The following is a 9,666-nucleotide window of genomic DNA, read 5'->3' as shown; positions in this document are numbered from 1 at the left end:
TTATGTACAGCAGAAACAAAAGGGGTCCCAATACGGATCCTTGGGGTACACCACATTTTATTTGTTTATAGTCAGATAAGTGATTAGATACAGTTTTTAGTTCAATATTTGTGTGCTTGACGCACACTGCCTGCATACGATTTGTCAGGAAGGAACTGATCCACTTGTTGGACAGACCTTGAATACCATATTTTTCTAGCTTTGATAGCAGAATTTTATGGTCCACCATGTCAAAAGCTTTTGACAAGTCAATAAAGACTCCTATTGTTTCCTGTTTTTTGTCCATCAGGTTTAGGATGGAATTGATGCACTCATAGCTAGCAGTTGTTGTTGACCTCTTATTTCTGAATCCATGTTGCTCATTACATAGGATGCTGTTTTTATTAATAAATTTCATAAGTTTCTCATACATCACTTTTCCCAGTACTTTAGAGATGCAGGAGGAAATTGTGATGGGTCTGTAGTTATTTACATTGTCTTTATCCCCTTTTTTATATACAGGAATAACTTTTGATGTTTTCAACACATCAGGGAAAGTGCCTGCTTGAAGTGAGCAGTTGCATAAATGTGTGAGTACTTCAATCAGGTTTGATGCACTCTTCTTTAACATTGTTGCAGGTATACCATCAATACCTACCGATTTGTAATCTTTTAATCTTTTTATTGCTTTAGCTACTTCATCTTGTGAAACAGAACTGATGTACATTGATCCTCTACATGCACTTATTTTATATTCATTTGCCTGGGTGCTCTTAAAGTTTGATTGTAACATATTTTCAGCAACACCTGTGAAAATGTTGTTAAATGTGTTGGTTACTTCTAAGGGGTGTGTTATTTTTATTTTTATGTGACAGTGTTATATTTTTCCAAAGTTGTCTGTATTCTCCAAATTCTTTTTTTATAACACTCCACATAGCCTTTGACTTATTAGCTGAATTATAAATGATTTCATCATTATGCATTATTTTTGCTGCTTTTATTACGTTTCTTAATATTTTGGAGTATTTTTTATAGTATGCGCGTACTACAGGTGAGGAATTTTTTGAGTTACATATTTCATGAAGCAGTCTTTTCTTCTGGCATGAAACTCTTATTCCCTTTGTGATCCAGCTGTTTGTTCTAGAGTTTCCCCGTATGGTTAATGTTTTCAGTGGGAATACAAGTTCAAAGAAATGGGTTAATACATCAATGAAAGTGTTGAATTTTTCATTTATATCACTCATTTTGTACACTCTTAGCCATTTTTCTTTCTGTAATAAGTTGTTGAAGTAGTTCACATTATGCTGATTATAACTTTGATATGCTGTTCTGAAAGACATGTTGTTAATAATACTGCCTTGTACTTTTATGCTTAATATTTGAGCAAGATGATCACTAAAACCTGCATTAAAAATTCTTAGTGAGGTGTTGTGTAAACTCTTCTTGACTAGAAACTGATCAAGAGCTGTTTGGCAAGTTTCTGATACTCGGGTAGCTGCTTTTACTTCAGCCTTTAAATTGTAGTACGTTGCAAGGTTCAAAATGGTCTCCCTATTTCCACTATTTATGAGGAAGTCAATATTGAAGTCACCACAGATTATCAATTCACAATCCATTTTATTTACTTTATTTAGCAGTGACTCCCTTTTGTTTAAGAAAAGTTCAAAATTCCCGGACAGTGATTGGTAAACTGTAGCAATAACCAGGTTGAACTGAGTAATTTTTATAGCTGCAATTTCATAATCCTTTTCAACATTTCCCCTAGTTAAGTCAGGTAGTGTAATAAAATCTACATTATCCTTTGTGTAAATTGCTACCCCTCCCTGCTTGCTGTTTTTCCTGCATTAGTAAGTAGCCAAGACAAATTTGTTTATTTTCATATTCTGGATTAATTCTGGGTTAAGCCAGTGCTCAGAAATGCATAACACTGAGATATCATTAAGTTCGTGTGTTAATAGAACACTAATTTCATCGATCTTATTATGCAGGGATTGCACATTATGGTGATAAATTTTTAGTTCAGGCGTACTCATGATTTGGTAATTGGGAATCGTATTTACAGCATCACATACCTCTAGTTTAAACTAGGAACGTCAGCAGTGTTGTAGTTTCGTTCTTCTTCCTTGTTTATTTTGTTTTCCTCGCTTTTGGAAGGATGTTCAAGAAGCTGATAAATTGTTCAATCCCTTACAGGTCTTTCTTTAATTATTTCACTAACACGATCACAAACAAATCTTTTCCCTTCATAGTCAAATGAATTCCATGCTTCGTGTGCAGATTTCGATGCAGCTTGCTTATATCCAGTACATCGCACTTAGTGTGTTGAGAACACAGTTTCCTTATTTTAATGTCTGTTTTCCGAATTTCTTTGTTTACACACGAACTATAAATCAGATCATGCCTATGAGGAAGTGTGGCAACTACTGTGTTTCTGCATTTATTAGCTTGTAAAAAATTCTGTAGCGTTTTCACGCAAACCTCTGCTTCATTTTTTGCCACATCGTTTGAAGCCATTACATAGACGATAAAGTCATTTTCTTGCATTCATTTCGTCTGAGAGTTAATGTTTACAACATTTTTACATCCCGCTCCCGGTTTCACTACACTAGTCACTGCTATGTCAAGATTTTTCTCACAGAGCATGCTGGATAGATTCCTGTCTTAGTATGCTCAATGATTTTCGATTATTATAAAAAATGGAGCAAAGAATTTGCATCAAATTTTGTGTGGAAAATGGAATCAAGCACTCTAAAACACTTGAAATGTTGACAGTGGCATATGGTGAGTCTGCTCTAAGTAAAAAAAAAAGTATACAAGCGGTCCAAGCTTTTACAAGATGGCCGATAAGATGCTAATGATGCAATTTTCTACAATGCTCTACCCTGTGAACTCAAGAAAGTAAATCTAAATATGCTAAAGAGTAGACTGCAGCAATTATTAACAGAGAAGTGTTGTTACTCTATAGAGGACTTAAAGTTGTAGTCCCATCTTGGAAAACATTGTATATAGACAATGTCTCCAATCTATCAGTGGTATGAAAGAATGTAATTATACACTGTATTATGTGTACTGTACTATTATAAATATAATCTAAATTGTGTTGCACTATAGAGGAATCTACTTGTAGTGCCCTTTTGAAAAATAATGTGTACAGGCATGTGTCTGATCTATATGTTGTTATGAAAGAATGGAAGTATCCCGGAGGGGCAAGACTGAAAAAAGCATGTATGTTCGATCAAATATCAAAGTTTTGCTCACTATATTTTTCAGTAACTGTGATGTAGTGCATCATGAATTTTTGCCTCAAGGCAAAAGGAGCATTACCTTCATGTTATGTGCCATTTGTGAGAAGCAATATGCAAAAAAGCCCATAATTGTGGAAAAACAGTTCATGCGTTTTGCATCATGAGAATGCACCTGCTCATTCATTGTTGCTAGTGAGAGATTTTTTGGGCAAAAATAACACAAGAATCACGCTTCAGCCTCTATATTCACCAGATTTGGCCCCTTGCGACTTTTTCCTGTTCCCAAAACTGAAGAGATCTATGAAAGGACGAAGATTTTTAATAATTTAGAAAATAAAAACTGCATCTCTGGAAATACTGAAGGCTTTACCAAAAAGTGCTTATGCGAAGTGCGTCAACGATTGGAAGAAGTGTTGGGACAAGTGTATTGTATCTGAAGGGGATTACTTTGAAGGGAACAACATGAATATTGATGAATAAATAAATATTATTTCATAAATATAAAAAATATGAAGTCACCTTACTTTTTGAACAAGCCTCATGCTTACGATGTGTGTTGGCTACCATAATTTGAAAGCAGCACTACATTATAATTATTTAGGATTGTTTACAGGTGATTTTGATGAACAGTATTTTCAGGAATGGAATTCAGGGGTACATGGAAATCTCTTTGACATAGATGAGCCATAAACACTAAAAGGTTTTCCTTATCTTTTTTTACCGAGCGAGGTGGCGCAATGGTTAGCACACTGGACTCGCATTCAGGAGGACGATGGTTCAATCCCATCTCCGGCAATCCTGATTTAGGTTTTCCGTGATTTCCCTAAATCGCTTCAGGCAAATGCCAGGATGGTTCCGTTGAAAGGGCATGGCCGATTTCCTTCCCCATCGTTCCCTCACCCGAGCTTGCGCTCCGTCTCTAATGACCTCGTTGTCGGCAGAACGTTAAACACTAATCTCCTCCTCCTCTTCTTATCTTGTTTTCTCGTGGCAGGGTAACATCAATGACATTAACAAACACAAACTTTATTTTATTTTAAAACCCCACGTAGGAGACGAAGTGTCACAGTGGGACCTGCATAAGTTGAAACAACCAGACGATGTTGAGTCTTTGGAAGGAAGAACAAGGCACCAATTGACTGAAATAGGAAAGAGAATTAGAATAGAAATATGTAGATTTGAGAGGTGAAATAGAGAAGCCAGAGGAGGAACACTTAGGCAGAAAGACAAGGGAAGCAGTGACATCTGGATGACATAAAATATAAAATTTAATTGATAAAAGATGAATCTATAACAGTGGAGCAGACAAAAGGGCATATATAAAATTTCTAGCTTTCGCAACCAATGGTTGCTTCTTCAGGAAAGAGGGAAGGAGAGGGAAAGATGAAAGGATGTGGGTTTTAAGGGAGAGGGTAAGAAGTCATTCCAATCCCGGGAGCGGAAAGACTTACCTTAGGGGGGAAAATGGATAGGTATATACTCGTTCACACACACACACACACACACACACACACACACACACACACACACACTCAACACACACACACACACACACACACACACACACACAGACACACACACATGTCCATACATACATATACAGACACAAGCAGACATATTCAGACACAAGCAGACATATTTAAAGGCAAAGAGTTTGGGCAGAGATGTCAGTCGAGGCGGTAGTGCAGAAGCAAAGATTATGTTGAATGACAGGTGAGGTATGAGTGGCGGCAACTTGAAATTAGCGGAGATTGAGGCCTGGTGGATAACGAGAAGAGAGGATATATTGAAGGGCAAGTTCCCATCTCCGGAGTTTGGATAGGTTGGTGTTGGTGGGAAGTATCCAGATAACCCGGACGATGTAACACTGTGCCAAGATGTGCTGGCCGTGCACCAAGGCATGTTTAGCCACAGGGTGATCCTCGTTACCAACAAACACTGTCTGCCTGTGTCCATTCATGTGAATGGACAGTTTGTTGCTGGTCATTCCCACATAGAAAGCGTCACAGTGTAGGCAGGTCAGTTGGTAAATCACGTGGGTGCTACACACGTGGCTCTGCCTCTGATCGTGTACACCTTCTGGGTTACAGGACTGGAGTAGGTGGTGGTGGGAGGGTGCATAGGACAGGTTTTACATCAGGGGCGGTTACAAGGGTAGGAGCCAGAGGGTAGGGAAGGTGGTTTGGGGATTTCATAGGGATGAACCAAGAGGTTACGAGGGTTAGGTGGACGGCGGAAAGACACTCTTGGTGGAGTGGGGAGGATTTCATGAAGGATGGATGTCATTTCGGGGCAGGATTTTAGGAAGTCGTATCCCTGCTGGAGAGCCACATTCAGAGTCTGATCCAGTCCCGGGAAGTATCCTGTCACAAGTGGGGCACTTTTGGGGTTCTTCTGTGAGAGGTTCTGGGTTTGTGGGGATGAGGAAGTGGCTCTGATTATTTGCTTCTGTACCAGGTTGGGAGGGTAGTTGCGGGATGCGAAAGCTGTTTTCAGGTTGTTGGTGTAATGGTTCAGGGATTCCGGGGTGAAGGGACCGTTTGATATGGAATGGGTGGCAGCTGTCATAATGGAGGTACTGTTGCTTGTTGGTGGGTTTGATGTGGACGGATGTGTGAAGCTGCCCATTGGACAGATGGAGGTCAACGTCAAGGAAAGTGGCATGGGATTTGGAGTAGGACCAGGTGAATCTGATGGAACCAAAGGAGTTGAGGTTGTAGAGGAAATTCTGGAGATGTTCTTCACTGTGAGTCGAGATCATGAAGATGTCATCAATAAATCTGTACCAAACTATGGGTTGGCAGGCTTGGGTAACCAAGACCCAAAAACAGGTTGGCATACAAGGGGGTCATCCTGGTACCCGTGGCTGTTCCCTTTAATTGTTGGTATGTCTGGTCTTCAAAAGTGAAGAAGTTGTGGGTCAGGATGAAGCTGGCTAAGGTGATGAGGAAAGAGGTTTTAGGTAGGGTGGCAGGTGATTGGCGTGAAAGGAAGTGCTCCATTGCAGCGAGGCCCTGGACGTGCGGGATATTTGTGTATAGGGAAGTGGCATCAATGGTTACAAGGATAGTTTACAGGGTATCAGACTGGGTAAGGATTCCAGTCGTTCGAGAAAGTGGTTGGCATGCCACCCTCCACCTCAAAAAACTATCCAATCTCCTGGTTTCCCACCTCCGGAAAGGCAACTCACTCACCCTCCACAACCTTTCCAACAAACCTCAACTTCCTCTCATTGCACACAGACCCAGTCTCTCCCATCTACTCAATCTCCCACTTCCAGCTCCACTCCCCCCAACACCTCAAAATTCTAGTCAACACAATCTGGAACCACAACACCCCAATTCAGTAGTTAACCTTTCCTCCAAACCTCACTCCCAGTCTGAAACACCTGTCCTATCCAAAGGCCTCACCTTCAGCTCCACTCCCAGATTCAACCAAACTGCCCTTGTCAAATATTAATTGTCCTACACTCGTAGTCTCTGCTGGAAATATCACATTGCCACGAAGAAAAATAATCCTGATCCCACTCCTAATTATCCAACTCCCCAAGACACTATCCAAAATGAACCCTGCCTGGAACAGTTCCGTCCTCCATCACAGCGGGACCCACCTCCTCTTCCTCAAAATCACCCTATCGAAACCTTCCAGTAATTTCTCACTTCCAGCCTTGCCTCTCAATCTTTCTTGAAAAACCTTAATCCTACTCCCAACATCACCACAGCCGAAGCCCAGGCTACCCGTGATCTGAAAGCTGACCGATCCATCATCATTCTTCCAGCTGACAAGGGTTCCACGACCGTGGTACTTGATCATCGGGAGTATGTGGCTGAGGGACTGCATCAGCTTTCAGACAACTCCACATACAAAGTTTGCCAAGGTAATCCCATTTCTGATGTCCAGGCGGAGCTTCAAGGAATCCTCAGAATCTTAGGTCCTCTACAAAACCTTCCACATGACTCCATCAAACTCCTGACCCCACCAACACCTCACACACCTACCTTTAACCCAATTCCTAAAATTCACAAACCCAAACATCCCGGCTGCCCCATTCTAGCTGGTTACCAAGCCCCCACAGAACGTATCTCTGCCTACGTAGATCAACACCTTCAACCCATTACATGCAGTCTCCCATCCTTCACCAAGGACACCAACCACTTTCTCGAACGCCTGGAATCCTTACCCAGTCTGATACCCTGTAAACTATCCTTGTAACCATTGATGCCACTTCCCTATACACAAATATCCCGCACGTCCAGGGCCTAGCTGCAATGGAGCACTTCCTTTCACGCCAATCACCTGCCACCCTACCTAAAACCTCTTTCCTCATCACCTTAGCCAGCTTCATCCTGACCCACAACTTCTTCACTTTTGAAGGCCAGACATACCAACAATTAAAAGGAACAGCCATGGGTACCAGGATGGACCCCTCATATGCCAACCTATTTATGGGTCGCTTAGATGAAGCCTTCTTGGTTACCCAAGCCTGCCAACCCAAAGTTTGGTACAGATTTATTGATGACATCTTCATGATCTCGACTCACAGTGAAGAACAACTCCAGAATTTCCTCTACAACCTCAACTCCTTTGGTTCCATCAGATTCACCTGGTCCTACTCCAGATCCCATGCCCCTTTCCTTGACATTGACCTCCATCTGTCCAATGGCCAGCTTCACACATCCGTCCACATCAAACCCACCAACAAGCAACAGTACCTCCATTATGACAGCTGCCACCCATTCCATATCAAACGGTCCCTTCACTACAGCCTAGGCCTTCGTGGCAAACGAATCTGCTCCAGTCCGGAATCCTTGAACCATTACACCAACAACCTGAAAACAGCTTTCGCATCCTGCAACTACCCTCCCAACCTGGTACAGAAGCAAATAATCAGAGCCACTTCCTCATCCCCACAAACTCAGAACCTCTCACAGAAGAACCCCAAAAGTGCCCCACTTGTGACAGGATACTTCTCGGGACTGGATCAGACTCTGAATGTGGCTCTCCAGCAGGGATACGACTTCCTAAAGTCCTGCCCCGAAATGAAATCCATCCTTCATGAAATCCTCCCCACTCCACCAAGAGTGTCTTTCCGCCGTCCACCTAACCCTCGTAACCTCTTGGTTCATCCCTATGAAATCCCCAAACCACCTTCCCTACCCTCTGGCTCCTACCCTCGTAACCGCCCCTGTTGTAAAACCTGTCCTATGCACCCTCCCACCACCACCTACTCCAGTCCTGTAACCCAGAAGGTGTACACGATCAAAGGCAGAGCCACGTGTGAAAGCACCCACATGATTTACCAACTGACCTGCCTACACTGTGAAGCTTTCTATGTGGGAATGACCAGCAACAAACTGTCCATTCACATGAATGGACACAGGCAGACAGTGTTTGTTGGTAATGAGGATCACCCTGTGTCTAAACATGCCTTGGTGCATGGCCAGCACATCTTGGCACAGTGTTACATCGTCCGGGTTATCTGGATACTTCCCACCAACACCAACCTATCCAAACTCCGGAGATGGGAACTTGCCCTTCAATATATCCTCTCTTCTCGTTATCCACCAGGCCTCAATCTCCGCTAATTTCAAGTTGCCGCCACTCATACCTCACCTGTCATTCAACATAATCCTTGCTTCTGCACTACCGCCTCGACTGACATCTCTGCCCAAACTCTTTGCCTTTAAATATGTCTGCTTGTGTCTGAATATGTCTGCTTGTGTCTGTATATGTATGTATGGACATGTGTGTGTGTGTGTGTGTGTGTGTGTGTGTGTGTGTTGAGTGTGTGTGTGTGTGTGTGTGTGTGTGTGTGTGTGTGTGTGTGTGTGTGTGTGCGCGCGCGCGCGAGTATATACCTATCCTTTTTTCCCTCTAAGGGAAGTCTTTCCGCTCCCGGGATTGGAATGACTCCTTACCCTCTCCCTTAAAACCCTCATCCTTTTGTCTTTCCCTCTCCTTCCCTCTTTCCTGAAGAAGCAACCATCAGTTGCGAAAGCTAGTAATTCTGTGTGTGTGTTTGTACGTTTTGTTCATTGTGCCTGTCTGCCGTCGCTTTCCCGCTTGGTAAATCTTGGAATCTTTGTTTTTAATGTATTTTTCCCCATGTGGAAGTTTCTTTCTATATATATAAATAAATAAAATAGAAAGAAACTTCCACATGGGAAAAATATATTAAAAACAAAGATTCCAAGACTTACCAAGCGGGAAAGCGCCGGCAGAGAGGCACAATGAACAAAACACACAAACACACACACAGAATTACTAGCTTTCGCAACCGATGGTTGCTTCTTCAGGAAGGAGAGGGAAAGACGAAAGGATGTGGGTTTTAAGGGAGAGGGTAAGGAGTCATTCCAATCCCGGGAGCGAAAAGACTTCCCTTAGGGGGAAGGAAGGACAGGTGTACACTCCCACACACACACACACACACACACACATACAC

This window comes from Schistocerca gregaria, chromosome 1 (assembly GCF_023897955.1).
Source record: "Schistocerca gregaria isolate iqSchGreg1 chromosome 1, iqSchGreg1.2, whole genome shotgun sequence".
NCBI lineage: Eukaryota > Metazoa > Arthropoda > Insecta > Orthoptera > Acrididae > Schistocerca > Schistocerca gregaria.
Note: the sequence above shows the minus strand (reverse complement) of the source record.